Source organism: Miscanthus floridulus, chromosome 13, assembly GCF_019320115.1.
Source record: "Miscanthus floridulus cultivar M001 chromosome 13, ASM1932011v1, whole genome shotgun sequence".
Lineage (NCBI taxonomy): Eukaryota > Viridiplantae > Streptophyta > Magnoliopsida > Poales > Poaceae > Miscanthus > Miscanthus floridulus.
Genome location: NC_089592.1, coordinates 35,033,046 through 35,046,984, shown reverse-complemented (window position 1 = coordinate 35,046,984; position 13,939 = coordinate 35,033,046). Strand labels below are relative to the sequence as shown.

The 13,939-nt window shown below is 47.1% G+C and overlaps 1 pseudogene; it reads left to right on the top strand.

Annotated features, from left to right (window-relative positions):
- Window positions 1–11,287, top strand: part of LOC136499724 (bifunctional dethiobiotin synthetase/7,8-diamino-pelargonic acid aminotransferase, mitochondrial-like) — a 52,991-nt pseudogene extending 41,704 nt beyond the window's left edge.
- The last annotated feature ends 2,652 nt before the right edge of the window (window positions 11,288–13,939 follow it).

Below are 13,939 nucleotides of genomic sequence, written 5' to 3'. Positions count from 1 at the left end.
TGTTGACCGGACGCTCTGGTCAGTTCTCCCAAAACTCCAGTGTTTAAGTTGTGACCGGACGCTGGATAGCGTCTGATCAACACTGATCGGACGCGTCTGATCATGATATTCCCTCTCTGGAACTTTACTGGAGTCGACCGGACACTGGCACCCAGCGTCTGGTCGCTCACCTCTCGACGTCCGGTCGCACCAGATGAAATCTCTTTTGATCAAATGAACTGATCGGACACTACACCAGCATCCAGTCACACCGAAAGCAGCGTCCAGTCAGCATTTGACCCTCCATTCACTTCCAACTCTCAATCATACATGAATGAAGTTTGCTCCAATGGATCTAAGGGCTTTTTAGGAGCTATCTAGTGCTAGATTTAGCAAGTGTGCACCATACCTAACTCACTAGACTCACCTAGGTCAAGCTACCCATCCATACCCCCTTAATAGTACGGGCAAAAGAAAAACAAAGTCCTAAACTACTTTAAGTGTCTCCTCAACATCAAACGACACTTAGAACTAGTCTATCCTTAACCTTGTCATCCATCCATTGAAAACCAAAATGATTTCCATCGTAGGGGCATGACCACCATGATTGCCCAATCGATCTCCATTACCGTGACCTAACTTAATTGCCTCTACAAAACACACCTTAGTCATAGTAATCACATATTGTCATTAATCACCGAAATCCAGCTAGGGGCCTAGATGCTTTTAGTCTCCCCGTTTTTGATGATTGATGACACTACCACCTTGAGTATGTGAAAGAGTTGAGGTTTTTAACATGCTTGGACCATATAAGCTTTTGTCAATAAGAACAAAAGAGTTAGGCAAGCTTATATGACCCAAGCCAACATAATGTACTCCAAAGATATGAAATAAGCATGAGTACACGTAATAAAGCTCATTTGCATCGGAGTAAAACACGGAAGCAAAGCAAATGAGCATAACACAAGTGATATGACATATAAATAATTCAAAGTAGAGAGCACATATGTCACATATTACATAAATATCACGATCACATTAATATCACGATTACGATCACACTTAAGTAGTTCAATGCATAATAGTAAACATGAATGCATAATGTATCACACATAAAACTCTAAATGTAATAGATAAACTCCCCCTAAATATGTCGCTCCCCCTAAGTCTAGCATACTTGATCCCTCTCCCCCTTTGGCGTCAAACACCAAAACCTAAGGGTCGGTCGATGGGGCTACAGTGGATGAGTCAGGCGCTAAGGTGCAAGGAGCAAGCTGGAACTATGTGCCATCATCATCTGATTCTGAGCTCTGAGCAGTCTGGCCCTCTATAGTTTGAAGCAATGCTGAAGCGGTTTGGGTCGGATCTAGAACTGGTGCTGCCTGCTCTAATGATGCAACTGATAAAGGGAGAGTCTCTGTAGTCCTGGTAATAGGTGCAACTGTGGAAGGACCTGGGACATGTAGCTCTTGCGGTGTAGGCCACCCTATCAACTCACTGAATGAAGCACCAAGGCTCCTAGAGACTAGGGTGAGCACTAACAAACTCTAAGGCAGAGTAAAGCTCGTATGAAGAAGAGTGAACGATGGGGCTGGCACTAGTGAAGCAAACCACTAGGACACCTTCTTTGTAGGTGAAGGAAACTATGGTGCTGGTAGTCCCTGACTCTAAAGCCCACTAGGCTATAAAGCTGGAGTCATAGAAGTGGTGGTAGGCTGACCAAGCTAGGGTTAAGGCTATGGTGGTGGAGCCCCAATAGCTATCACAATATGCTGCATAAACTCAAGTAGCTGCTGCTACATGAGAAGCTACTGCTGATGCATGGCCTACTGCTGCTGTTGGATCGCCTGCTGCTATCACAGGAACTCATCATGTCGAGTCTAAAACTATGCAAATGTAGCAGCGGTCTCCTGAGCCTGGCGAGCCTAATCCTATCTCATTTGCTCAAGTATAGCAAGTAGAGTGGGATCTGTCTGTGGTACAAGTGGAGCTAAACTAGAGCTACCAGCCTCATGGTCATGTTGTCGAGAAGGCATCTGAGGAATATCTCGGTAGTCATCATCTAAGCTATCACTGGGATCGCTCTCAACCATCCCTCCTACTGAGCATCAAACTCCTCCTCTATAGCTGCTATCCCCCTGATGGTCTCATCCTACTGGGCTACAGTCTCTGGCACTTCTAGACAACGGTGTGGCTAGCTGGGTGTCCTCACTGCATTATGGCGGATCATCTGAGTCATGTTGTATGCAGAGAACTCTGTAGTAGCACCACTATACTCTGCCAGCATCTCAGGTGGCCTCATAGTAACTGCCCTATGGATCAGGAATGTAATCTAGTGAGCATATGGCAGCTGCCTATGACCCCTAAACCCTTAGCTAAAGTATCCTCCATCTCTGATAGAAAGAGATCCCAAATGTCAAACACAGTCTGATGCATCAAAGAGTTTAGTAGCCATAACTGTATGCGAGTCAAGCCCTCGCGATACCCCATCCTCGGAAGCAGTGTCCTTCTCATAATAGCATCAAGCACTCTAGCAGTAGGAGTGAGATCACTGGGTGTCCTGCTCGACCCCTCACCGAAAGGATCTATGAAGCAATGGCGGACTAGATCTATAGGGGGCATAAGACCGTCATGAGGGCATCTGGGAGGCACTGTCTATCCATAATAAACCTCATGAAGTCAGATGGGCTACTCCTAAAGCCTGAGTATCTCTCTAACCCTAGAGCTTATCAGCCTATAATCTCTACCACTGAATGCAAAGTGTATAAATCTATGCTGTGGGTCAATCCAGAGTATAGCATAGAACTCACGGACCCAAGATGAAACATGTAAGCATGTCCGTCCGAGTAAGTCTGTCAGCCCTGACAAGTAAGATAGGTAGGGGTGAATATGCTCTCCTGTAGCTGCTACAATGGACCCAATGTTGCACACCCTCTAAGATCTAAATACTGCCCCACTATTAAGATATGCATTATAAAAATCTTCCTGCAGTGGTGTGTAGAAACCCTCAGAAGCTCGGTCATCCCTCCTCAATAGGAACCACTGCTCAAAGTCCACAAATCTGAGCTGTTGCACCTGCTTGGCTGTGGCGGCCCTCAAATCTAGATGAGACACTGGAGGCGGACCCTATGGTCTAGGAGGTGGATGATAACCCCTCCACTATGTCCCTGACCTCGGTGTGACTGGAGCATGGGTACGACCAGAGCGGCGAAGCTGTGGCTGAGGTGCCTGCTCTGTCTCATCAGCCTACTATCCCTCCTGAGTCTACTCTACTGGTTGTGCCTACTACTATGGTTCCCCTTGAGATTGACTCATCAATAGTCACATGTCGTCCACCAACCATGACAGTCCTAGCTAGATCACCATGATGGCGCTCAACCTGCTCAAGTGCAACCCTCGTAGATAGAGAAAGCTGATCTACAATAACAAAAACCACTCCTAGCACCTCCTCTCTCTATGAGTTCTATGGCCTCTGCAACTATGGCTGCTCTCGTTGTATTTGCATCAGGGTACTTACGCTTCTTCATCGCCTTGCCTTTTGTATCTGTAGGCTGGCGAGGCGGGGGCCTCGGATCCTCATCACCGGGACTTCCTCCGACATTCTTGACATGAGCCATTTGATGGAGCTAAAAAGAACAACTACCACCAACAAAGATCAACTGCAAACTATCACTTCCGAGGCTTGGCCTCATTCCATACTCGTGAGCTTGACCTCGAGTTGACTGACAACTGCCACTAAGACCTCAGAAACACCGACTCGCTGCACATTAGAATAGATCAAATTTATAAATAATTACAACATATCTAGAGATATGAAACCCTAAGAAGCAAGCAATATATATGAAATTGGAAACAAGGGCTTGCTACCTGATGAACCGGCGAACCGAAGAATAAGGAACGGATCGGGAAACCACTGGATCAGCACTGTGAAGCTAGGGTTCCGGCAAAGTGCTGTGACAGCCGAGAAGATGTAGGGTAGTGGATTAGGGCACGACATGGAGCAATGTGGCACTAGTGCTTGGCTGTGGTGAGTGCGGCACAAGGGCATGAGCTCGATGGCGTTAGGGCACGAGCTCGATGGCGCTAGGGCAGAGGCATGAGCACTGCTGCGGTTGAGGTGTGGACTAGAGGCGGCACACTAGAGTGGCTATGCGTGGGCACAGCGGTGAGGCAATGCAACGTGGTGAACGGCGGTAGATCGGGCATGGGAGCGTGGTGGCCTGGGCGAGAAATGGTGATTTGGCGGTGCAGGCAAAGTCAATGGATTAGGGAAAACGGCGTGTGCAATTATATGGTGGCTCCCATGGAATGGAAAAGGAAACGAATAAGAGTCTGGATCCTGCATGATTTCTACTCACCGGACGCTCTAGTGGCAACGACCGGAGGCTGCCACCCAGAGTTTGATCAATTCCAAAGAGGTCCAAAACCCCTAGAATTGCGACCGGACGCGTCCGATGAACTCCGACCGGACACAGCCAGAGTCTGGTCCTCACTTCCTTGATCGCCTTCACTTGATCGGATGCTGAACCACCATCTGACCAAACGCTGAATAGCAGAGTTTGGTCACTCCATCGCAGCAGGTTCACCTCCTATGAACTGACTGGACGGTGGACATCAGAGTCTGATACAGCGTCCAGTCACTCTTTTTCCAGCAAATCTTCAAAGTCCTTCGTGCTGCCTATTCCCAATCAAGTCCCAACTTCAATAAGATCCAAATAAACACCAATTGGGACTGATGTGAGTGACCTCTCTCAAACCCTCAAAATTTTCAAAATATTTTGCCTTAGGCTATAATTCTTTTTAAGAAAATTGGCAATAAGAGGGCAATTGAAGATAAATGACAAAGCAACATTCATGCATATGCAATGCAATACTTGAAAGTAAATCTAGTTGCTTGTCAAGTTTGATCCAAAGTTAAGCTTATTCACATGCTTTTCGGCGGTTATCTTAACCATGTTAGACAAGCCCTAAGTCATTACCATAAAGTAAACATGTTGTATATTACAATGCAATGCAAGGGACAACACAAACTCATTTTCTAGTGAAGTTGCTAAAATCAAGAACATTGAGCTCATTTCGCCATCGACAAAAAGTCGCCTCATCTAGCGGTTTAGTAAAGATATCCGTCAATTGATCCTCGGTCCTTACACCTTCTAATGATATATCATTCTTTGCAACATGATCTCTAAGAAAGTGATGGCAGATATCTATGTGCTTGGTGCGAGAGTGTTGAACCGGATTATTTGTAAGTTTTACCTCACTTTTATTGTCGCATAAAAGAGGTATTTTTTCTAGAACTACACCATAGTCTAGCAAAGTTTGTTTCATGTAAAGTATTTATGCACAACAAGCACCTGCGGCAATATATTCTGCTTCGGCGGTGGACAAAGCCACACTATTTTGTTTCTTGGAGGACCAAGACACAAGTGATCTACCAAGCAAATGGCACCCTCCGGATGTGCTTTTTCTATCAACTTTGCATCCGGCATAATCCGAATCAGAATAGCCAACTAATTCAAATATAGCTCCTTTGGGATACCAAAGGTCAATGCTTGGTGTGTGCTTAAGATACCTAAGGATTCTTTTAATGGCAATCAAATGAGTTTCCTTAGGATTAGCTTGAAATGTAGCACACATACACACACTAAACATGATGTCAGGCCTAGATGTGGTTAAATATAACAAGCTACCAATCATAGAGCGGTAGAGAGTTTGATCAACTGTGTTACCTCCCTCATCTAGGTCGAGATGTCCATTAGTTGGCATTAGTGTCTTGATTGGCTTACATTCATCCATCTTGAATCTCTTGAGAAGATCATTTGTATATTTCTCTTAAGAGATGAAAATCCCTTCTCTCACTTGCTTGACTTGAAAACCAAGAAAGAATGTCAGCTCTCCAATCATTGACATCTAGAAATGCCTAAGCTTGTCGATGTGCCAGGAATTGGGTACGTCTGTGCCATCTAGGCGAGCTAACCTGTAAGATGTAGGGCCTGTAACCTCCTTGATCATGAAGGGTCCTTCCCATGGGGTTGCGAGTTTGTGGACACCAGCCTGATTCATCTTCCACTTTAGGACCAGGTCCCCGACCATGAAGAACCACTCCTTGACGTTCTTGTTGTAGTACCTGCGCAAAACAGCAAGGTATTTGGCTGTACATACGCAAGAATCGAGCCGCTTCTCTTCTGCACTATTCACTTCTAGCTCCCGCACTTCATTGGTCTTGTCTTCGTCGAAGTTCTCTACCCATGCTGATATGAAGCCTATATCTGCTGGGAGCACTGCCTTAGCACCATAAACGATAAAGTATGGTGATACGCCGGTATTTGTGACTGGGCTGGGTTCTGAGACCCCAGACCACGGCTGGGAACTCTTTGAGCCATCTTCTAGGAGCTTTGTCATTCTCTCTATACATCCTCTTCTTAAGTGCATCTAGGATCATACCATTTGCTCGCTCGACCTATCCATTAGTTCTAGGGTGTGCCACCAAGACATATTTTACTACTATGCTCCTTTCATCGCAGAAGTCCCAAAAAGCATTCCTAGTGAACTGAGTACCCAGATCAGTGATGATGCTATTGGGTATGCTGAAGCGGTGGATGACCTAGTCGAGGAACACGACAGCCTTTTCTGAAGATGCCTTGACCAGGGGCATGTACTCTATCCACTTGGAGAATTTGTCGATCAGCACAAAGACGCATGTAAATTTTCTAGGGGCCGGTTTGAAAGGCCCGATCATATCTAGTCCCCAGCATGCGAAGGGCTAAGAGGCTGGTATAGTCTGAATCTCATGTGCTGGTACGTGGATTCTCTTGGCGAAAAAACTGACAACCTTCACAATGGCGGACTAGCTTCTCTGCATCGGCTACGGCTGACGGCCAACAGAACCCTACTCGGAAAGCCTTGTCGACCAGCGTTCTTGAGGCCATGTGGTTGCCACAGGAGCCAGAGTGGATTTTGTCTAGGAGATGTTCACCATCCTCCTGGGTTATACACTTCATCAAAATTTCCTCCTTCGTGTTCTTGCGCTACAATTTACCATCAATGAGCAGATACTGCTTACTGCGATGCATCAGGCATTTATTTTATGTACGATCGATGTAACCGCTACCATCTGTTAGGTACTTGATGAAAGGTACTCTCCAGTCAGGCTTCTTAGTGGTCGGAGGTGGTTTGGTGGTGTTTGACGCTGGAACCGTAGCCACCAATGGCTGGTCTAGAGGCTTGTCGACTGCGGGATCTTCTTCTTTGATGGAGGGTGTGAGTAGGTCTTGAACAAATACGCCATGTGGGACTTTGGCTCGGGATGATCCTAACTTTGACAGCACATCTACTGCTTGATTTTTGTCCTGGACCACATGTGTGTACTCGATGCCATAGAACTTGCCTTCTAGCTTTCTGATCACTTTGCAGTATGCGTCCATCTTTTCGCTGGTCGTATCCCAGTCCTTGTTGAGTTGGTTGATGACCAGAGCTGAGTCTCCATAGACATAGAGACGCTTGACACCAAGCTCGACCGCAATGTGCAGACCGTGTAGGTATGCTTCATACTCGGCGGCGTTATTAGACGCTGGGAAATAAATCCTGAGGACATATCGGAGCTGCTCCTTGGATGGTGATACGAAAAGGACTCCTGCCCCTATGCCATCAATGTTGAGAGAGCCATCGAAGTACATCTTCCAATACTTGGCGGGCCCCTAAGAGGCAAGTTGCGTAAGTCTATCCACTCGATGATGAAATCGACAAGTGCCTGAGACTTGATTGTAGTACGGCTTGCAAATTCTAAGGAGAAAGGGCATAGCTCCATTGCCCATTTGACGATGCGCCCGTTTGCATCCTTGTTGCGAATGATGTCTCCCAGAGGGTACTCGGTCATGACCACCACATGATATCCATCGAAGTAGTGTTTCAACTTTCGGGATGTAATTAGTATGGCATAGATCAGTTTCTGAATCTATGGGTACCTGGTCTTTGATTAACTGAGCACCTCACTGATGAAATAAATTGGTCATTGTACCTTGTAGACATGGTTGGGCTCGTCATGCTCGACCACCATGGCAGTGGAGACCACTCGATTAGTTGCCGCAATGTAAAGCAGGAGGGTTTCATCTTCTTTGGGAGCAGTGAGGACCGGAGGTGATGTAAGGAATTATTTCAGCTGTGTAAAAGCAGCGTCTGCTTCCTCCAACCACTCAAACTTCTCAGATGTTTTGAGCAGCTAGAAAAATGGTAGTCCTTTTTCGCCTAATCTAGATATGAAATGACTGAGGGCAGCCATGCATCTGGTAAGCTTCTGAACATCCTTCACCTTTTTGGGCGACTTCATGTCCAAGACAGCTTTTACTTTCTCTAGGTTAGGGCATATGCTGTTGTGACTGACGATGTTGCCGAGTAGTATACCAGATGGAACACCAAAGATGCACTTCTTTGGGTTTAATTTCCATTGGAATGTGTTAAGGGCTACAAAGGTACGTTCTAGGTTGTCAACAAGGGTGTATGCTTCCTTGGTTTTAACAACTACGTCGTCAACATAAGCCTTGACAAGGTCGTCTTTTATCTCATCTTTGAGGCAGGCCTATATGGCGCATTGGTAGGTAGCCCCAGCATTCTTGAGCCTGAATGACATGGTTGTGTAGCAGTAGGCGCCGAAGGGCGTGATGATGGATGTCTTGATCTGGTCGTCCTTTTTGAGAGCGATCTAGTGATAACCAGAGTAGCAATCGAGAAAGGAAAGCAGCTCGCAACTGGCAGTTGAATCTACGAGCTTGTCTATGCGAGGTAAGCCGAAGGGGTCTTTAGGGCAGTGTTTGTTGAGATCAATGTAATCAATGCACATTCTCCATTCCTTATTCTTTTTGCATACAAGAACTGGGTTGGCTAACCACTCCGGATGATACAGTTCTTTGATAAATCTAGCTGCTAAAAGCCATGTAACTTCTACCCTAATAGCCTCCTTTTTATCATGAGCGAACCATCATAACTTCTGCTTGATGGGTTTGGCCTTGCCATTAACATTTAAGGAGTGCTCGATCAAGTTTCGAGGTACACCGGGCATGTCAGCGGGTTTCCATGCGAACACACTCATGTTACTCCTCAAGAACCTGACAAGCGCGTCTTCCTATTTAGGATCCAGGTTGGCCCTGATAAGGGCCATTTTGCTAGGATCACCATCGACCAGCTGGATCTCTTTGTGCTCTTTGGACTTGATGTTCTTGCATGGGGCCTCGAACTCTGGGATCTCCAGGTGGTCACCTAGGGTCTACTTGGCATCGAGCATGGTCTCAACCATGCGAATTGAGAGGTCGTGAGCCTCTGCTATTTTGAAGCTATCATCCTCATAGGTGTAAGCTACGTATATGTTGCCCCTGAGAGTTAGAACCCCCTTCTTAGTAGGCATCTTGAGCACCAAATAACTACAGTGAGGTATGGCCATGAACTTGGTGAGCGATGGTCGGCCAAGGATAGCATGGTAGGTGCCTTCGAAGTCGGCGACCACAAAGTTGACGTAGTCAGTGTAGAAGTGGTCTGGGGTACCAAATTGCATAGGTAACGTGATCTGCCCGAGAGGTGTGGAGCTCTGTCCGGGGAGAACACCCTAGAACTATGCCTCGTATAGGTTGAGATCAGCCTGGGTTATCTTCAGGGCTGGCAAACTATTCTTGAACAGTATATCGATGGAACTACCGCTGTCAATCAGCACTCTATCAAACTAAACCTTGTTGATACAAGGATCGAGAACCAAAGGAAAACGCCCTAGCTTAGGTATCGCAGCCCATTGGTCCTTTCTACTGAAAGAGATCTCACGGTGAGACCAAGGAGGGAGCCATGGATCGGCGATGAGGTTGTTGGCATTGGCCACGTTCAAGCAAGCGCAGGTGAGGAGCTTGCGCTCTTGTTTGGTCTCAATGGACACTCTGCCCCCAATGATGGTGTGGACGCGGTCGATTGGCTTGACGTACTTGTGACGGGGATCTATGTCTTCATCATCGTTGTCTTCGTTACGCTGATCCCCTGCGTCGTTAGGCTTGTCGGATTTATCTAGAGCCTATTGGCATGTGTAGATGGATTTGAGAACATGGCAATCCTCCATGGTATGGTTTGACTTGGGATGGAGCTAGCAGGGTCCTTTCAATGCTTTGGCATAGTCTTCTTCGTAGTTGCGATGTTCGCCACCATTTTTAACGATGTTGACTTCACCGTCATCATCCCGAGCACGCTTGCCCCTCTAATCGTCATGGCGACTACGCCGCTGATTACGCTGGTCGTGGTGGTCACAAAAATTGTTGCGCTGGTTGCGGTGATCAAAATTGTCGTTCCAACCATGGTTGTCGCGGTAGTCGTCACGGTGTGGGGGGTGGTCGGAGCGTGGAACCCTTGCTGCTTCTTCGATGATTATCTTTTTAGCATCATCAGCATCCACATATTTTTTAGCAGTAGCTAGGAGCGTTGTGACCGATTCAGGTCTTTTGCAGAGGAGCTTGTCCCTTAGTGCATCGTGGAAGCGGAGACCAGTGATGAAAGCTTCGATTGCCTCATTGTCGAAGATTGATGGGACCTTGATGCACATCTCCGAGAAGCATCGGACGTACTCGTGCAGTGGCTCATCTTTGCGATCTCGAATCTGCTGCAGATCATATTTGTTGCTGGGTTTTTCGCAAGTAGCAATGAAGTTGTCGATGAATGCTTGCTTGAGCTCTTGCCAAGAATCAAAGTAGTTTGCTGGCAAGCTGGCCAGCCATTGGTGGCCTACATGGCCAACGGTGACTGGGAGGTAATTAGACATGACGTGCTCATTAGCCATGGCTGATCTGCACGCGGTTTCATAGAGCATGACCCATAACTCGGGGTTCTCCTTGCCGTCGTACTTTTGGAGTTTTTCGAGCTTGAAGTTTTTTGGCCACACGACTTGGCGAAGGTGAGGAGTAAACTGCTTCAAACCTAGAGGGCCGTGGGTAGTATCATATTCCATACGGCGATAGCTTTCGTGGGATGCACGAACATTGGCTCTTTGGTTAATGCGATCGCGTAGATTGCGTTCTCCAAGGGAATGGCGGAGATCGTTATTGCCATCATGGCAATCCCGATTGCCACCCTGGTTGACCCCACGACTATGGTTATCACGGTGATTGTCGTGGTTGTCTCGTTGATTGTTGTCCCGGAGGTTGCGGCGGTTGTCATCCCGGTAGTCGCGGCGGTTGTCGTCCCGGTAGTCACGGCGGTTGTCGTCTCGACCACCATCATGAAAACCATTTTTGCCTTGACAGTTATCTGGTGGGTCATTGTTGTGCGAGCCACGCTGGTTGGGTGACTGCGGGCAACTTGAGTACTGGCGACTATGGCTTGATTCGACTGAGATAGACGGAGCCCGGGCTTGGTTTGCAATCTCTGTGGTCTGAGCTATAGCAGCCATCAGGTAGGCTTGTACATCATCATGAATTACCTAGATTTCTAGGGTATTGGGTAGTCGTTGCATTGTTGCCATAGCAACAACTACGTTGGCGCTAGGCTTGGTTTGCAATCTCTGCGGTCTGGGCTATAGCAGCCATTAGGTAGGCTTGTACATCATCATGAATTGCCTAGATTTCTAGGGTATTGGGTAGTCATTGCATTGTCGCCATAGCAACAACTACGTTGGCGCTTGGAGTCCTAAAGACCTGCTTTTCCCCTACCCTATCAAAGGCATTGTGTGAGATCATGTGGCTAGAACCTTATGCATCGTGCCTCCTCTTCTGCCTTGGCCTCGGCTTGTCTACGATTAAACTAGTCAATATTGCGTGCTTCGCGTGCTAACCTTTCTTGTTCTATTTCGCCAATTGCCAGTGGTTCATCGTTACTGATGACATTGATCAAGTCTCCTTGCCTTGGTGGGAAGGATGGGAATCATGGGAACCCCAGGGAGTGGTCTGGGATATCTAGATCGTATTCAACTCCTTCATTGTCATGATGCTGAAGCTCAGTGTGGATGGAGCCGATAGATGCGATGCTGGACGGTGAGCTTGAACCGCCCTCTTGAACTGTGTGGACCGATCCTTCTTGATACTCCTCAATCTGAACCATGTTGATGAAGTTGCGTGGTTTTGGCCGAGGTCAATGTATAAAACATAGATCCGAGTAGTGTTGTATATTGTACGCGTAGTTGGAAGCAGTGTTTCATAGGCCGTAGGGCTAAGCCTGGTAATTCTCCATCAAGGCTTCGCACTCGGAGAGCCAGAGACCCATTGTGGGGGCTGGTCGGCGATGAACAGAGCGCCCTTCAGGAGTAGACATGACCACGAGATCCGTACCGAGTCATGCAGGGCGACTGGCCCGAGCTGGTCAGGTAGATCTATTGTGGGTAGTGGTTACCTGCTCGGTAGGTTGATTTTGAATCGAATCTACCAGAGCTAGGGTTTCAACAAGCTTGGTGCCGACCTGATCGATGGAGTCAAGCAGGTTGGTGTTGTCGATCTGTCTCCCTTTGTAGTGAGGAAGAGAACGATGGGTTGTCGGCATGGCTAAAGACGATGATGGTGTGGCCGGAGCTAGATCCAACGTGGTCAGAGCCATAGCTGATGCTAGTGAAGCAGTGGTCAACATAGATTGGATCTGTGCCTCCTCCGCGGTCATGGCAATGAAGTTGTCAGAGCCAGTGGTCCAAGTGATCTGGCCGATGGTGAACGTGAGGCCGTTCGGTGTTGCCATGGAACCGGGGATGATGACCATCCTGTTTGTCTAGGGAGCTGGTTGCACACCCCCTACCTGGTGCGCCACTATCGACGAAATATGGTTGGCAATCTACCTAGGGATATGCCCAAGGTAGTAGATTATTGATAGACAGGTGCGCAAGCTACGAACGAGATGGTGACGTAAGACAGACATGAGGTTTTATCTAGGTTTGGCCGCCGTGAAGGCGTAATACCTACGTCCCGCGTCTGATTGTATTGCTATATGTAAATGAGATGATTTTTGAGAGGGGTCCCCTGCCCGCCTTATATAGTCTAGGGGGCAGGGTTACAGATCTAGAAACTAATTCCATCCAGTTATAATTGCTATAGGTGGCCGGATAAGGATTCCTATTCTAACCGACTAGGATCTTGCTTGATCTCTAAGTCTGCCTTGATTCCTTGCGCAGGACTCCGAGCAGATCGGCTGGGCCACGCTTCGTCTTCTAGTGGGACGGACCCCCTGGTCCGGACTAGCCCAAACCTAGCTGTAAGGGTGTAGGGGTTAATACCCCCACACCGAGCCATCGTGTGCCATGGCCGCCTTACCTAGAGTCCGCTAGAGCTTAGGGTTGGTAGGTCAATCGATGCGGGAGATCATAGTGAGCATGGAGGTACCCTCCTCATCGCCGGTGAAGCCGCCGTCAGTGAGCTTCACCGCTGCCGCACCATCGCAGCCACCTCCCCTGTTTCCTCTCACTGACTTGTGGGGTCATCTAACCCGAGGGCCCCGCTTGTCAGTGACTGTGTATTAGAAGCTAGTTCAAATATTTCCAGTTTTGAATGCTGTTTTGCAAAATTTGTATCTCTAGTTTTGTAGATCCAAATTGGGTGGTTCCAATTTCCTTAGGATCATAGTGAAGTGTAGTATTTAGGAAAAATATAATATGAACACTTGTAGTGGAATTTTTGGATGAATTAAATAGGAACTTGAAATGTGTTTTTAAATGCATGCAAACTTGTTTAAATTATATCTGGAGTTCCTGTGCTCCAAAAATTATGAACTTTTATTGGTGAGCTATTCTTGCTTAGTAGAAGCTCTTGTAAAAATTTCAGAATCATTGCATGTATTGTTTTTGAGTTATAGATTTTTCTTTTATCATTAAATGATCCTTGTGTGAATTTTTGTAATTTATCTAGGAATCCAATGGCCATGAAATTTTGTGGGGAGCGTCCTACTACCTTAAGGATGCTATGAAAAATATGAAATCTGTTGCTTGACACTTTTCACTAGGGTTTCCTAATTATGTCATTTTAAG